Source organism: Triturus cristatus, chromosome 7 (assembly GCF_964204655.1).
Source record: "Triturus cristatus chromosome 7, aTriCri1.1, whole genome shotgun sequence".
NCBI lineage: Eukaryota > Metazoa > Chordata > Amphibia > Caudata > Salamandridae > Triturus > Triturus cristatus.
This window is the reverse complement of record NC_140590.1, coordinates 1688086082-1688103294: the sequence shown is the minus strand read 5'-3', so window position 1 is coordinate 1688103294 and position 17213 is coordinate 1688086082. Positions and strand designations below refer to the sequence as shown.

Below are 17213 nucleotides of genomic sequence, written 5' to 3'. Positions count from 1 at the left end.
ATTTCCCCCAAACCCGTCCACGTTTGTGAGAACAGCCCCTAGCTTCGTAGACCACATGTTCTGGTTGCGCACACCAGTCCACACCTCGTCTGCACCTCGGTATGGTTGGGAGAGTAGGAGACAGCCATCGTGCAGAGCTGTCATATTTCAATGATATTAGTGGGCCGCTGCTTTGTTGCAATTTTGAAAACACACATCACTCACTATCCCTGAATATTAGATGGAAACACATTTAGAATTTGGACCCGTGTGACTCTGCAGTGTCGGTGACCTGGCCAAAGTGGGCATTAAAAAGCTGAAATTGGATCATAAATTCAAAGCTGTACCGAAGAAGGCCCCCGAAAATAAGTTTGGCACAGGGTCCCCAAAATCCTTAGAATGTCCCTGTATCCCTCTTCGCCCTGCCTCTCCCCATCACCATGCATTCTCCTGCCCCTTTGTGCACATGACATCCACACTGCTGTCCCTTCAGTTGCGGGTTACTCAGTGCCTAATTTGAGCCTGTGGTTTCCAGTGCTCGGCACCAGCCCTTAATCATCAACACCGGCATTTTTCATGAGTGCCAGTTAAGGACAAATGAATTTATGGGGAGATTAAGTGATTTGCCCAGAAACCGGAAGTCGAGACTCGAACCTGGTTCCCCACTCTGAAGTCAGAAGCTCTGGCCATTATGCCACATTCACTCCCCACTTTCATGGTTAGTGGTTAGTTCTGTTTTAGACGGCGCGAACAGGAGAAATGGGCTGGTGCAAGCTGCCTCCTGACAAGAGCCCCAGCACTTATTTTTTTACAAATTAACCACTGGGGTTACTGTTATTTTGGGGGTTCGTCCGCTTCTCCCTGTCTCCTCTCATCTTCCCGCTGTTATTATGCATACTCCCTGCATAGGCTGTCTTTGTCCCTTCCTGCTCACAGCAACCGTGTGCTGTCTCAGTTGCGGGTTGCCACTATTTTGGGGGTGCCTTTTATCTGCAACATCTCACCAGCCGTGGCCATCTTATCTGCTGTCCTTTCACTGTCTTCAGGCCTCGTCCAAACTGTGCTCTAGTCCAATTCTGGCACTGTGGGCTCCTGTCTTATAACCTACTTCTGGTTCTATTTGGATGCAGTGGCATGATATTAATATTGATTTTTTTTCTTCTATGTACTCCACCATCACTTTTAAGTATACTCCTTTCCTTTGTCCCTCTGTTTCTTTTCATTCTTCCCCCTCTGATTCCACGCACTCTGGTAATCCAGCCGTACACACATTTTCTCCGCAGAAACCCCACTTTTCAGCGTTTGTATCTTCAAGCAGAATTTCTCTTTTGCAGTTCTGCTCGTAGTCATTGAGCTGGCTGACTCTTTCCTACTCATAGGTACATTCAGGGCCTGCTTTTGGCATAGGCGAGCTGGGCTCAGTCCCAGGGCACCAGCCTGAAGGGGCCCACTGATTAGGGGTGGCTCCTCCATGTGGGCGAAGGAGCGTCGCCCCCCTGCTTTCTCGCAGTGCAAGAAGTAGAAATTAAAAATGGTATAAATACAATTTTATGTTTCTGCTTCTCGCACTGTGAGAAAGCAGAAGAAGGGTTTGGTTGGGGGCGGGTGGGTGGGCAGGTCGGGGAAGAGTGGCTAGCCCAATGTTGTGGGCGCTGACTGTCAGGTTGGCCCCAGGGCCGACCAAACCAGTCATGCACACTCTCCCATTTTCTCCGTGTAGGCTGCATGCAGCCTGTATGGAGAAAATGGCCTCCCCATATACGCCTGTGTGGTCGGCGTCCCAGCCAATCACAACGCTGCCATTGCAGTGTTGTCATTGGCTTAGGGGAGGGGAGGGAGGCTGCTTCTTGCAAGGGCAACGCGGGACCGGACCACCGAAGCTAAGTTTTAATTTTTTTATATTTATGCCAAATCCTCTCCCCACTTTCATGGTTAGTAGCTGTGTTTTAGGTGGTGCTAACAGAAGAGATGGCGAAGTGCAAGCTAACCCCCGACAAATTACAAATTAACCACTGTTGTCACCCACCCCTTCTCCAAGAGCTCCATTCCAGCTACTGTAGATTCCGCATCTAGCAAACTTATAAGTTTAATATAATAATATGTCATATTAATTTACCCTTTGCCACTCGAAACATCTCAAGAAAGCACGGTAATTATAGAAACTTGAAAATAATAATACAATTAAACTACAACCCTTTGTTTGAATCCTGAACACATCAAGAGCAGAGGTTTCATTCAGAAACAATTCAATGCAAATCTATCACTAATAGTAGCTAAAAGCACCAAATTATAAAGTGTGAAGTGCAAAATACCAGCAAGTTAACATTCCACAACTGGACCTAACATTTTAACAACACTTTGAAATTAACATTAATAGAAAAAATGGTTTTCGCCAATAATATTTATCAGGGTAGACCCTTACTCATAAACAAACACTTTATGGGCATCATTTAATTAATCTGCTCTTCTTGTATACTTAACAGGGGCATGTTGAGCTGGTAATAAAAGTGGAAATGCCTAATAAGGTATGATTAAAAATACAGTTTGTTCATATCAGATAACATGGGTGATCTGTACTGAAATTAGGCCAAAATGCCATTGGCAGGCAAGAGCACTGTTTATCTCCCCGTCCCTGATGATATCTGGAGCCACAGGAGAAATCATGGTTTTTAAATAGTCCCGCCTTTGCCCCAGCGTTTTAAAGTCTGCATAATTCTCAAAGAAGGACACCAAATATGTATCCAGCCATGTAGATGACCGTAGATGAATGATGCCTCCTTCCTTCTACGCCAGACTGCCACAGGCCCAGTAGTGAATGCCTACATTATAGCAGGGCAGACACCTACAGCCTCAGGAGTTGTGTGTGTTTTTTTTTAGCACAGGCATGAAGTTAATATTGAGGCATTCTGTCACAAAGACTTTAGAAGAAATATTTGTTAGGCTGACCGATTTACACAGACCAAGAGCCCACAGCAGTGTTTTAATTTGTAAAAAAATTAAGAGCTGGGGCTCATCAGGGAGCAGCTTGCACCAGCCCATTTCTCCTGTTAGCGCCGCCTAAAACAGAACCAACTACTAACCATGAAAGTGGGGAGAAAATGTGGAGTAATGGCCAGAGCTGCCGACTTCGGTTTGAGTCTTGGCGTCGACTCAACATCCTGTGATGCTGGGCAAATCACTTAATCTTCCCGTAAATGAATGTGTCCTTAACTGGTGCTCATAAAAAGCGCCAGTGTTGATGGTTAAGTGCCGGTGCTCAGCGCCGGAAACCACCGGCTCAAATTAAGCACGGGAGCCCAGTCTCTAAATCTTTTTCTTTAGCACTCTGTGGCAGTGCATCTGTGTTATTTTGTCACTACCCCACCCTTCCATCGATTGTTTTTTTTTTCTTAATTTAGTCCCCCTCACAAGCCTCCACCATTGCTCATCTACCACTTCCTGCTCACTGCCACTTATATTCTGTGTTCGTTCAATTTTGTATCCCACCCACCACAACTCCGTTGCACTCCCTTCCCTGGCATCCCTTTTTTTATTTCATGGTTTTTTTCTACTTTAGTTTTACCAGACCTCTCCTTTCTTAAATGTGTCTTTATGCATCTCTTTTAGATTTACCATTCCAAAATGGTCAGCCGCTATCTTGGCGCGATAAACTGAAAAAATTGCTGCTGCGTCTTGATACATGTATGTGTGGTGACTTGTATTTGACAAAGGGACGGTGCACTCAAGGAAAAAGTCTTTTCAAATATCCCAAAGATTGTTTCTTTATTCTTATTCAAAATCCAAGGACAGTCAAGCTCAGCCAACGCGTTTCGTTCTTATAGAACTTCGTCAGGGCATGGATACTTTAAGAAACGGACTTCACGAAACTCAAAGGGAACGGTTTCCAATGGATATAAAATTCGTATAAAAAATAGGAGTATGACCTTTCCAAGTCGCTGAAAGGTGTACGTATGGGTACGATCGTGTATAAGTCACCAGGTAATATAAATGACAGTCAGATTCTTATTCAATCACTACGTGTCACAGGCATTGTTCTGTCAACATTGTTGTTGTATATTTATGCCCAATGTGTGGGCTGCTTACTGTAAACGAGCACGTTTCTCCAAATTACCGGCGTACTCGCCGGTAATTTGGAGAAACGTGCTCGTTTACAGTAAGCAGCTCACACATTGGGCATAAATATACAACAACAATGTTGACAGAACAATGCCTGTGACACGTAGTGATTGAATAAGAATCTGACTGTCATTTATATTACCTGGTGACTTATACACGATCGTACCCATACGTACACCTTTCAGCGACTTGGAAAGGTCATACTCCTATTTTTTATACGAATTTTATATCCATTGGAAACCGTTCCCTTTGAGTTTCGTGAAGTCCGTTTCTTAAAGTATCCATGCCCTGACGAAGTTCTATAAGAACGAAACGCGTTGGCTGAGCTTGACTGTCCTTGGATTTTGAATAAGAATAAAGAAACAATCTTTGGGATATTTGAAAAGACTTTTTCCTTGAGTGCACCGTCCCTTTGTCAAATACAAGTTTGTATATCTGGTTTTCCAGTAGAGCACAAGTGCGGCCTGCTCTGGATGTGTCTTTGCACCAACTAAAGAAACTGCATTTGAACTAGGATTTGGTGTGCTGAACATTGGTCAGCCGTACGGGGTTTTTTTTTTTGTATGTGTGGTGACGTATGAGTGAGTATATGTTGTCACACTGGGGGCCACTGTAGCGTCCTGACACATATGCAAGCATGCATTGTGACACAGGGTTGCATATACACTGTTGCACTGTTTTCTTGGGGATTTTTTTGCAAATCTGCTCAACAACTGCGATAATTATTGTTAGGAAATTGGGTTTCTGGTTGGCAGAGGTATGCACCCTGTCCAAGCAGCAACCACAATTCTAGTCAGGATAAGTCCGATACATACCATAAATTATCCTGTGCTCACCCTCTGGTAGCTTGGCACAGAGCAGTCAGGCTGAACTTAAGAGGCAATGTGTAAAGTGTTTCTAAAACACTTTAAAAAGTAACACAGTGAAAACAGCACAAGAAGACTCTACACCAAGTTAGAAAAATAAGTTGTATTTTCATGAACAAATCAAGAACAAAATCACAAACATCTAATGCATATAAAGGGAGTTTTGAATATTTAAAGATTAAATGAAATTGTAGTGCTTAAAAGCTTTGAATGCCAACCGGGGCTTTCTGGCCACGCTAGACCGGCCTTTATCCAAAAGTTAAGGTCGACCGTGATGGAGCGCAGGTCAGATACAGGGACAAGTCTTCACCCACTGCAAACTACCTTAGATGCGTCATCAACAGAGTCGACATGAGGGAAACAAGGAGGCAATGCGTTGTTGTCAAATCGCAGGGTTGAAGGCGATGTGTTGGGGCCGAACCGAGCAAAGCTGGAGATGTGTCAGAAACTGGAGCTGATGCACCGTGCAGTTGGCTATGTGATGTCCATGGTCCGTGCAGCAGTAGCGATGTGGCAGCGTTGAGGGAGATGTGTTGGTTTTGATCCACGCAACATCGTTGATGCATAGATTCTGTCAGTTGCAGCACTTTATACTCACTTACAAGGGCCTAGACAGGATTGTCACCACTTGGCAGGTCAAGACTTGCAGCAAGAAAGTCCAGGTACAGGTTGATGAGAAGTCTTTGATGTCCCTGAGAGTAAGAACAAGGGGCAAGCCAGCATGCCCTTAGAGTCACTCTGGGTCAGGGCCGGACTGGGAACGAAAACCGGCCCTGGCTAAGTGCTCGGCTGCCCCCCCCTCCCCTGGGGGTTTGGGGGTGCCGCCGAGCTCTTTGCCAGGGCCGGTTTTCAGCCGATTTTGTTACAGGGCCGATTTTGCAGCTATGCTGCAAAAACGGCCCAGTAACAAAAACGCCCCCCAGGGGCCCAAAACAGGCCCCCACCCATGCAGCCTACTGGGGGATTGCCCGGTGCCCACTACGGCCAGTCCGGCCCTGCTCTAGGTTCAAGTGAGATGGGTCCAGTCCTTCCTCAGCAGGACACAGAGTAGCAGGCAGCAGGGCAGCACAGAAGCAAAGCAGATCTTTCAGAGCAGCAGTTCAGTAGAGTGGCAGTCCTTGTAACAGCATAGCAGTCCTTTCTCCTGGCAGAGTTTCCACAGGTCCAGTAGTGTACTGATTTGGTGGAGCCAGAGACCCAGTTGTACCTTTGAAGTGGGGGTGACTTCAAAGAGGGTCTTTAAAGTGCGCAGAGCTCCTCCCTCCCAGCTCTCGCTCCTGACTCACTCCAGGGGGGTATGCAGCCCTTTGTGTGGGGACAGGACACTGCCTATTCAGGTGTGTCAGCTCTTCCCTCCCATCCTGCTCAGAATGACTCATCAAGATGTGGATGGCTACGCAGTCACATTAAGTTCCCTTTGTGTGTGGCTGTCTACAGGGAATGCACAAACTCCAGCTGTCACCCACTCCAGACGTGTACTGGAGACAGACTGCAGGCACACAGGGCTAAGAGCAGAAAAATGGCATCTTTCTAAAAGTGGAATTTTAAAAGGATAATGATATATTCAACTTTACCATTTAAGAGGATTTATCATCACCATTCCAGTGATATGAAACATGACAGATCTACTCCTTCTCAACCAGGAATTCCAGTTTATAAGTGTAATAAGGAATCCCCAATATTAGCCTAAGAGAGGGGTAGGCGTCACAGTAGTGAACATCGAATTTGGTTGTTTTTTTTACTACCGGGTCATGCAAAAATTAAAAGTACATGTCCTACCCTTTGATTACACAGCACCCTGTCCTATGGGCTTCATTGGGCCTACCTTAGGAGAGTGACTTATATTTAAGAAAAGGGGCCTTTAAGGCTTGACAAGAGGTTTTAAATGACAAGTCAACATGGCAGTGTAAAGTGCACACACAGGCTCTGCAGTGCCAGGCCTGAGGCATCTTTAAAGTGCGACTTGTGGAAGTGTCACAATCAGTTCTACAGGACGACCAGTAGCATTTAATTTACAGGCCCTGGGCACATGTAATATACTCTACTAGGAATTTATAGATAAATGAAATATGCCAATTGTTGATAACTCAATCAAACCATGTTTTTAGGGGAAAAGCAAGTGCACTTTATCACTGGATGGCGATGGTAAAGTGCCAAGATTCCTAAGGCCAACAAAAAGAATTTAGCAAAATTGGAGGCAAGCAGGCAAGAGATTTGGGAGAAGACCACCCTAAGGCTGACAGGCCTAACTTCTTTTTTTCCTTATTGCTGATGTTGTACAGCACCGACAAAACGCACTCACAAAGCCAAAAGGCAAGACCGAGCGGGTTTGCCAATGCTTGTTGAATAAAGTGGTACTGCTCAGCCCAGGCTGAAGCACTAGGCTGACTCTGCTGAGGCCGTGGGGTGGATAAACCTCTCAAACCTGCTCCCTGCCTCGTGTTTACACACACAGTGAATTTGATAATTAAATGTGGTCTCCACTTAGTTTTAACCAAACCCGGAGGCTGTGAGGGCTCAGTGCAGAATAAGACGGGATGAACAACTCAGATAGAGTCCGTGTCCTGGGGTGGCCATCCTCACCACCCCACCTTAACACCCTCTTAAAAACGTCACTGCTCTAACCCAGCCTCTGACGACCACTCACACATAGGGTGACCAATCGTCCCACAATTTCACAGACCGTCCATTTATTGGAAGTCACGTCCGATGTCCGTGACGATTCCTCTTATGGGCGTCTTTTGTAGGTAATTTAGGGGATGACAGCAGCCTGCACTGCTCGCCTCTGAGAAGCCTCCGTGTTCTGAGAGCTCCCTGCTGGGGGCGCCTCGCACCCCTCTGTGCTCAAGAGCAGCCCCTGCCCAGCCTCTCACAGACTGCGATGGACCCACTGTCCTTCTGTCTGCCTGCTGATTGTGGCAGACAGAATGACAATGGGCCAGTCCGGACAATTAAGGCATGTGGTGGGCCTGAAGGCAAGGAAAAAAAATGTAACACAGATGGAAGTAACAATGTCCAGTTACTTTTAAAAAACAAGCATATGCAATCCGTCACGCATTTGTACAAGTTAGAGCTTTTGGCAATGAAAATAACAATGTTTACCTAATACCTAAAATAAACTTATTTTGACTTTCCCTAATGTTGGTTGTCTATTTACTTATATATTATTGCGCGATCTCCTCTGATGTGTCTGTAAAACTTACCTTTTGCCCCAAAGTTTTGCCCTGAATTTTTGTCTTGAATTTTGCACTTTTGTCCTGAATTTTTACACTCGCCGTACTGAATTTGCACCCATGCCAGTTGGTCACCCTACTCACACAACGACAACCTAATCACGTTCCAGACATTCCATTCCATCGCTTCTCACTCATTTCTAGCTCCCCCTCTTCTGCGCTCTTCCCAAGCCTTCCCTCTCTTTTTCACAGTCTGTCTCTGACTCCTTTCTCCTCTCTCCTTTCTCCTGCCTCCTCCTCTCTCCACCAACCACCCTCCCATCCACTAATCTCGCCTTGGGGTAATCCCTTCGGGGGAGCGATGTGTTTATCCGCGGGTGCTGAACCAATGAGCCTGGATTGGGAAATCTGAAAAAATGGCACGCGGGATTTGCCCCCGCCGTCAATAACACCCCTGGAGTCCGGGGGTTAGAAATGGGGCAGAGGAACGGGGGCTTCGCGGCGCTTCACCACTGTGGAGACTCAGACACAGTCCTGGGAAGGAGACAATAAAGAGGTAGACAGGCACGTGTCCAGGTGCCTGGTGTGACGTCAACCAGAGTAAAGCCAGTGTCGAAGGGTTAACGCATGCAACAGCTTTTTGCGCTAAAGGTTGACGTAGGGCATCACAGAACAGCTTCGCGTCGCATCAAGCTCCTTTTAATGTAGGTGAGGGGCGGGGGGCAAACCCAGCTCAGAGCTACGAACGCAGCTTTGTGCGAATTTGAACATCTGGCACAAAATAAATGCAGGCAAAAATGATAGACAAAAGTAACATTGCAAAATGTTTGTCAGTGTAATATATGTTTTTGTGCTGTGGCGCATTTTTGAGCGCGTGATATACCTTTGGAAGACACTCTTTAGAAATACAGCGCTGCATAGTTTTGCTACCCTTCGCTCAACGCAGCGCTGTTGATTTTCTAACAGTGCTGGGCTGTGTTATGTATTTTTAATAAATCTAGGCCATTGTCTCACGCCCAGGAGCAGAGCGAGGCAGCACTGAGATAGGTACAGTCCTGTGACAGACACAAAGGGGCATATTTACAAGGCACCTCTCGACCGTCATTTTTTACGCTGCTCCGTTGGTGCAATGTCCTGCACCATATTTACAAAGTGCCGATAAAATGCTGCTTTGTAAATATCGTACCCTTTTACGCAGATCTTTGCGCTAAAGGGGTGTGTAATGGGTGTTGCTGCGGGTGTTCCACCGCAACACCCATTGCTTTTTGACACTGCCCCAGTGTGCAAATCTGAGGCAGCGCCAAAAACTAATTCCATGCAAAAGCAGGCGTCAGATTGGCGCAACGAGGAAAACTGCTTTTACTTTTATTTCTCCTCCTTTGCTTTTTTTGTGTGCGCTGCATTCTGCAGCACCCATAGGAAGAGCAGAACACCATGAATAGTGCTTTATATGCAGGAAGGTGTCCCTTTCTGTATGCAGGAAGGTGTCCCTTTCTGTATCCTGCACATAAACAATCATTAAAAAATGGTGATTTGTTACTTCTATGTGTGCTGCCGCCATTATTGATTGTTGATGTGCAGGAAACAATCGTCCCTGCAACGCAGGCACCCTTGCACTATAGCGCAAGTGTCTGTGTTGGCACTAGGCCGCTATTTTTAAGGTCAGCGCAAAGGAAAGCACAGTGGTGCGCTGTATTGTTGTAAATACGGCTCATCCCGGCGTTTTTTAAATGACGGGGGTGCTGCAAAAGTTGCCGCAACGATGCACCAATTACTTGTTGATGTACCCCCAAAGTGTGAGCGCTCCGTCAGGGGCAGTAAGCACAACGTAAATACAGTTACAGGTACAAAGAGTGGAGGCCATGGTTCCCAGGCGGCCATCTTGTGCAGCGGTGCAGTGGGACGTGTGGCCTACTTCTGACATCTTGATCTGACACTGAGCTGATGACAGTACACCTCCCTGCCGCTGCTTGAGGGGTGAAGGTGAGGGCCCTGGGGGGGTTTATCAGCTTTCCCTGGAAACTTGAAGCCTAGCAGATGGTGATGACGTGGGAACCACAGGTGTCAATATCCACCTTATCCTTCTCCCGTAGCCTACTGCCCATTCAGTCATTGGCCTCTCGACGCAGAGGCCGCCTCTTTATCTCTCTATCTCTGGTCCACAGCCCACCCCGCCCCCTGTAAGTAGCAGGGTGAGTTGGGCGTGACCCAAGCACTGATTTTTGCTGTAATCTCCGCCGTTGACGTCAGCTGATCTGCCTAAAAGGTATTTATCTGCTGGCCCGGGCCGCCAGGGCAGATCAGAGCAGATTGAGGCCCGATTATCCGTACGGCCCAGCTGCCAGCGTGGCCCGCCCCTCCCCCTCGGGCTCCTAATATCACAGCCTATTACATTAACGGATTACCAGCTCTCCAAAGGAGCAGTCGGTGGGATCTGTACTCACACACATCGTCCAGTGCGGTGACAGGGCGTGTGGTGCAACCGAGGGCACGAAACTCAAAGCAAGAGAAAGGGTCTTAGAGAGCTTCACTCACACGGGACAAGCGCAGCAGGGACCGCTGGCGACCAGCAGCAGTGCAAGCTTCCTGCACACAGACAGGAGGAGCACAGCATGGGCAGCTGCACTAAACGCTGGCAACCAGCAGCAGTGCAAGCTTCCTGCACACACAGGCAGGAGGAGCACAGCATGGACAGCTGCACTAAACGCTGGCAACCAGCAGCAGTGCAAGCCTCCTGCACACACATAGAATACGCACTACGCGGACAGCTGCCCTAAGCGCTGCCAACCAGCAGCAGTGCAAGCTTCCTGCACACACACAGAATACGCACTACGCGGACAGCTGCCCTAAACGCTGCCAACCAACAGCAGCGCAAGCTTCCTGTACATACACAGTGAACAAGCACAGCACGGACAGCTGCGCGGAATGCTGCTGACCAGTAGCAACGCAAGCTTCCTGAACACACAGAACAAGCACAGTAGGGATAGCTACACTGATAACTGCCGACCAGCAGCTGTGGAAGCTTCCTTCACAAACACAGACACACACACATGCACGCACACACACATGCACACCAAGCACAGCACGGTCAACTGCATTGAACGTTGCCAACCAGCAGCAGTGCAATCTTTCTTCACACATCCAGAACAAGCACTACACAGACAGCTGCACTGAATGCTGTTTACTAACAGCAATGCAAGCTTCCTGCACACACAGATAGGACAGCTGTCCTAATCGCTGCCTACCAGCAAAAGTGCAAGCTACCTGCACACACAGACAGGACAAGCACAGCATGGACCGCTGCACTAAATGCTGGCAACCAGTTGCAGTGCAAGCTTCCTGCACACACAGACAGGACAGCTGCCCTAAACAAGCCATGGGCACCGCAGGTAAGAGCAGTGGGGGGATGGGGCCGGATGGGGAGGAATTTCAAGAGATGACCACGAGGGAAAATTAAATATTTATATAATTTTCCCTCGTGCCAGCCAACGGCAGTGCAAGCATCCTGCATACACAGACAGAACAAGCACAACATGGACAACTGCATTAAATGCTGCCGACCAGCAGCAGTGCAAGCTTCCTTCACACACACAGTGAACAAGCGCAGCATGAACAGCTGCACTGAATACTGAAGACCAGTAGCAATGCAAGCTTCCTGCACATGCAGAACAAGCACAGAAGGGACAGCTACACCGAACGCTGCTGACCAGCAGCATTGCAAGCTTCCGTCACACACACACACACGCAGTGAACAAATGCAGAATGGACAGCTGAACTCAATTTTGCTGACCAGTAGCAATGCAAGCTTCCTGCACACAGAGAACAAGCACAGCAGAGACAGCTACACTGAACACTGCTGACCAGCAGCAGTGGAAGCTTCCTTCACACACACACACACAACAGGTGCAGCACGGACAGCTGCATTGAACACTGTCGACTAGCAGCAATGCAAGCTTCCTTCACACACACAGAACAAGCACAGCATGGACAGCTGCACTGAATGCTGCCGATCTACAGCGATGCAAGCTTTCTTCACACACAGAACAAGTACAGGAAAACAGCTGCACTGAATGCTGCCGACCTGCAGCAGTGCAAGATTCCTTCACACACAGAACAAGTACAGCAGGACAGCTGCACTGAACGCTGCCGACCAGCAGCAGTGCAAGCTTCCTTCACACACAGAGAACAGGTGCAGCACAGGCTGCAGCAGTGCATGTTTTACTCACACACTGTGAAATGTGGTATCATGGATAGCAGCTGTGCAATCTTCCTGCTCCTAAAAACAGATGCCAATGCATAAAACATCAGTGCTGTTGTTTCTTACACAGACAGTCTGTGGTAGCACAGACGCAGCAGTGAAAGCTTTCCTTTCCTAAAAATAGATGCAAAGGAGGCAAAGTCAGTGCAATCTTTTCGTACACAGACAGAAGCAGTGCTCTTTGGGGTGAGGGAGCTGATGATGAAGCATGCCTTTCTCTGTGTGCGAATGTGAAATAGGAAAAAGATGGATGAAATGCTGAAGAATGTGAAACACTCACCCCCAGTACAAAGAATTGGGCCTAAATCCATCATTTGTTGCTCACTATGCCATTCCAGTTTGGACCCAGCCATATGCAAATCAGTCTTGACCCTGTGCCTCATGGGAACAGTCCAGCTCGAACTGCCAGGCCAGGTCCTTCCAGGACCAGAAACCAGCATCATAGGACCAGTTTCAGTGTATCACCCCTCATCAGCCTGGATAGCTTGACTCCGGTGGCACGGCGAGCACGGGACCCACACCTGGGCATACCTGTCCAACCTATGGCAACAAATGCAACAAGCATTTGCAATGCAATAGGTCTCACATTTGTCAGAATTAGAGCTATTGGCGTTGTAAATAACAATGTCTTTTATCTATGTGTTTTAGTTTGGAAGAAAACACATAATGAGAGAGCATCGAATGGGCAAGCACCAAATGAAAGAGGGTAGATTCACGAGGGCACATGGGGAGAGCAAAGTCTTTTGTCACCAGGGCACAGGGTAGTGTGGTGTGGCCAGGGTGGGGGACTCGTTATACTTCTTTCAGATTCTCATTTCAGAACTGAAGCATATAAAACAATTTATCAGTTTGTGAACTACTGCAGTGTTGTGCTACTGGTGCATGCCCTTTAGGATGCCAAGGCCTGGCTGGGCTAATGTTAAGAGAGGTGCCCTCCACATAAAGCCCAGCCCACCAGATACTACAAGCAAAGATTGTATGTATGACTCATGCACACTGCAGCTTGGAGGCTCTGAGCTCACTGTCAGATACTGTGACCAAGTGTAGACTTGTGGAACAAGAGAGCGGAGTTTGGATCCTAGCTTCCACGCTACACCAAATTCTGCAATCTTAAGCATACCGCTTTATTACCCAGTGCCCACGTTTACGTGACTTGGCCAGGGCCGGACTGGCCGTAGCGGGCACTGGACGTTTCCCCGGTGGGCCGCCAGGTTGGGCCCCAGTTTTGGGCCCCGGTTTTGGGCCGTTTTTGTTACCGGGGTCAGCAATATCGACCCCCTGTAACAAAATGTGCCGAAACCGGCCCTCGCAAACAGCTCGGCTGCACCTCCCCTCACCCCAGGGGGGAGCGGCCGAGCTGTTTCCCAGGGCCGGTTTCAGTGCCCAGTCTGGCCCTGGACTTGGGGGAGCAAAGAGAAGAGAAAATGGGCTGCTGCCACCAGCCCCGCCTCAACCTCCAGTTCATTTGTGTCTATGACAGAGCAGGAGAGCGACACTGGGGAACAGTGGTTGGCTAAAACTGTTTTGTTTACTGTGTGCACGAAAGCATAGTGCCCTGCTCTTAAATTTTAACCAAAGCGAGGAAGAGCGGGCCGAAAGCCTGTGGTGCGGCACCCAGTACGGCGGTGAACAGAGGAGCTTGATGGGGGGTCTGAGGTGGGGGTGGGCAGCTCAACCATGGCAAAAGAAAATTCATTACGGTCAGGGAAGCGGGAGAGCGGGCACCCCAGGACCGATAAAAAGCCACCGCACGCGAAAATGTAAAAAAATTAAAAATCCATTATGGTTGATGAAGTGCCTCTTACTGGGGGCGAGTGAGGGGACTATGCAGCCAGGGATAAGTGGCATGCAGTGCATGTGGGCGAGCCGCGCATAAAAAACCAATGCGCGGCTGCCATTGTTGACCCAGAATCGTGCAACGCTGTTCGAAAAAAAAAAGCGCATGTTAAGAAAAACATAAGTGCAAGTGGTAGTCGTAACCCACGCACAACAAAGTTAATGACACGCAACCATTGTTAAAGTTGTAGCGCGGCGCAACTGTGTTTATAAAAAAAAAAATGAAATGTTGCCGCCCATGTCTTATGGACAAGCCTCGCCTTATAAAAGAATGGCACGGCCGCCATTGTTGACTCCAAAGCGTGCCGGGCTGTGCACCTTAAAAAAAAACATACGAAAAAGCCAGAAGTTTCCTGTTGCTTTCAAAAAAATATATTAGTGCGTGTGCAGCGTTAATGGGTATTAACGCTACGCAAGCACTAAAAACAAGACAAGTGGTTGCAGGAGAGCATGTCATGCCTGCAATAGGAAAAAATTATTTAGGAAAATAGTGCTGGCAGACTGTAAATAAAACATATCGAGTAACAACACATGTTACAGGGGCAATCCTCGTGGGAGGTTACAACAGGAGAGAAGGAGGACTAGGGAGGGACTACTAAGCCTATTCACGAATCAAAAGCCACCATTTACAAAGGACAGGATCAGGAGCTAATTGAAAAGAAGGAAGGAAAATGGTCAGACCTTCAAGTCCATACCTGAATACAACATGTCTCGAAAAGACAGCGCAAGCGCTGCCTAGGGGAGTCCTAAAAAGAACAAATGATGGACGGAATGCCGAACAATGTCAAACACTCATCCTCAGTGCAGAGATCTGGGCCTAAATTCATCGTTTTTTTGCTCACCACGCCATTCCAGTTTGGACCCAGCCATATGCAAATCAGTCTTTACCCTGTTTCACATGGGAACACTCCAGCCCGAACAGCCAGGCCCCTCCCAGAGCGAAACCCGTATTGGATACCCAATATGTTCTGTTCCTTGGCCCATGGTTTATTCTTTTCTGTATGACCCTTCCTATAATTTTTATCATAACCTCTATTAGACTAATGGGCCTGTAACAGGAAGGGTCACTCTTATTCCCCTTCTTGTATGCGGGTACAATGACAGAATTTTACCAGGACTCAGGGAGTGAGCTACTGATAGCAACATTAAGGTAAAGAGGTTGAAGGGACGCTCAGAAGACCACACATGACTTAAAAATTTCACCTGGAACCCCATTTGCCCCGGGACCCTTACTCCAAGGTAGAGATACAATTGCATCTCTCACCTCTCCCCATCGCATCAATAAATTTGATCTGGAGAAGAAGATTCATAGACTAAACAATCCCCCTGGTACAAAGCAATGTTCCTCTCTGCTCACCAATTTGTTGGGCTCCCAACATTTTACATCTACGTTTGTTGTTGTAATGGCCCATAGATCGTCGGGTCCCTGTTCACCTCTGGGCACCTCACCTTCGCCCCATTGTGGCTCGCCTCTTGAATAATAGAGACCGCAACACTATACTACCCTTTGCCATATACATTCCCCATTGCAATATCAGGGCACCGTGATCTCTATTTTCCTTGACTTCACGCTTGCCATCCCGAATGCAAACCAGACGTTTAATGATGCAAAAGCCCAACTTTGCAAGCGCGGATTCACGTATGGTATGTTGTATTCAGCAACCTACTGGGTGGTTGTAGATAGTTAAGGCCTGATTCTTCGATAACCCAACAAAGGTGGTCTTTTTTCTTGCAAGCAATTGGGCCCTAGAGGACGTCCTTCATCCCACACCACTCCAGAGCGCTCCTCCCAGGACCTCAACATATCGGCTGGCGCTGACCTACTCACTCCTGGCTAAACTGCTCAATGACTTCTTTGCATTTATTACAATTTCTCACTTGTTTAGTAGGCTGTCACATTGTAGCTAACCAGCCCTACATTTTCCTCAAATGTCCCTTTTTATATAACCCTATCATCTTTTGATTAATCACCAATTCACACTTTTCATTATGGGTATCGATTGCTGCGGCGTAGTTCTCCCTCCAAGGAGTATTCCCTGTCTCAAATGTTTGGATTTCTGTTTGTTTGGACTTCTCTGGGATTCACTGGATCTCTAATACCCAGTGTGGGTGAGGGGTGATTAATACGGGTCTCTCTTGAGTTGGTTTGTGGGTTTTTTCCTTTTCCTCATATAGGTTGGACAAGACTGTTCATGGCTCTAAATATACAGCTTGACATAGATGACTGTTCCCTGTATTTAAACGATGGGTGGGTTGATAGACTGCAGTTTGTTACGTGGATTATCCGTGCCTGAACAACCCCCGAAAGGGCAAACAGGTACTGTCATACCTCAATCGACATGGTGTTAAGGTTACGTTCTTACTGGAAACGCATCTCCCTCCCCAATCATCTCCCTCGTTCACAGCTTCTTGGGGGCCTCATAGATAGTTTGCCAACTTCTGTATACTTATTCCCATGGAGTATCTACACTCCTTCATAGAAGTCTCCCATTTAGCCAGCACACTATTATCACTGAGAGCCACGGACGCCATGTCCTTATGACTGGGACATTGCTGGGGAGGCAAGTTCTCCTATTAAATGTTTACGCCCCTAATGTAGACAATTCCCCCTTCTTCCGGGAGCTGTCAACCCTTCTTGGCCGATTTGACAGGGAGATCATGCTGTTGGGTGGGGATATGAATCTAATTGTTGACCCCTCTTTAGACACCACCAGCACTTGTTCAGGTGGCAAAACACATGTGCTACGCCTACTTCGAGATATTATTGACACACTTTCCCTCAGAGATTCCTGGCATCTTCACCACTCCAATGCTCCTGGATACACTTTTTATTATGCTTCTCATACGGTGTGGATGCAGCTGGACTACTGGTTCCTGTCCGAGAATGCTGGCCCATGGCTTAAGGACATAAACATCTTACCACATACGTTGACTGACCATGCCCCTGTTATACTGGTTTTCACCTTCCCCTATGTTGAAAGTTGG

General features: G+C 47.6%; 1 protein-coding gene across 1 annotated transcript in view; it reads left to right on the top strand.

Moving 5' to 3' along the window:
• Positions 1-17213, top strand: part of GNB3 (G protein subunit beta 3) — a 160487-nt gene that overhangs the window by 1044 nt on the left and 142230 nt on the right. The window lies entirely within an intron of this gene.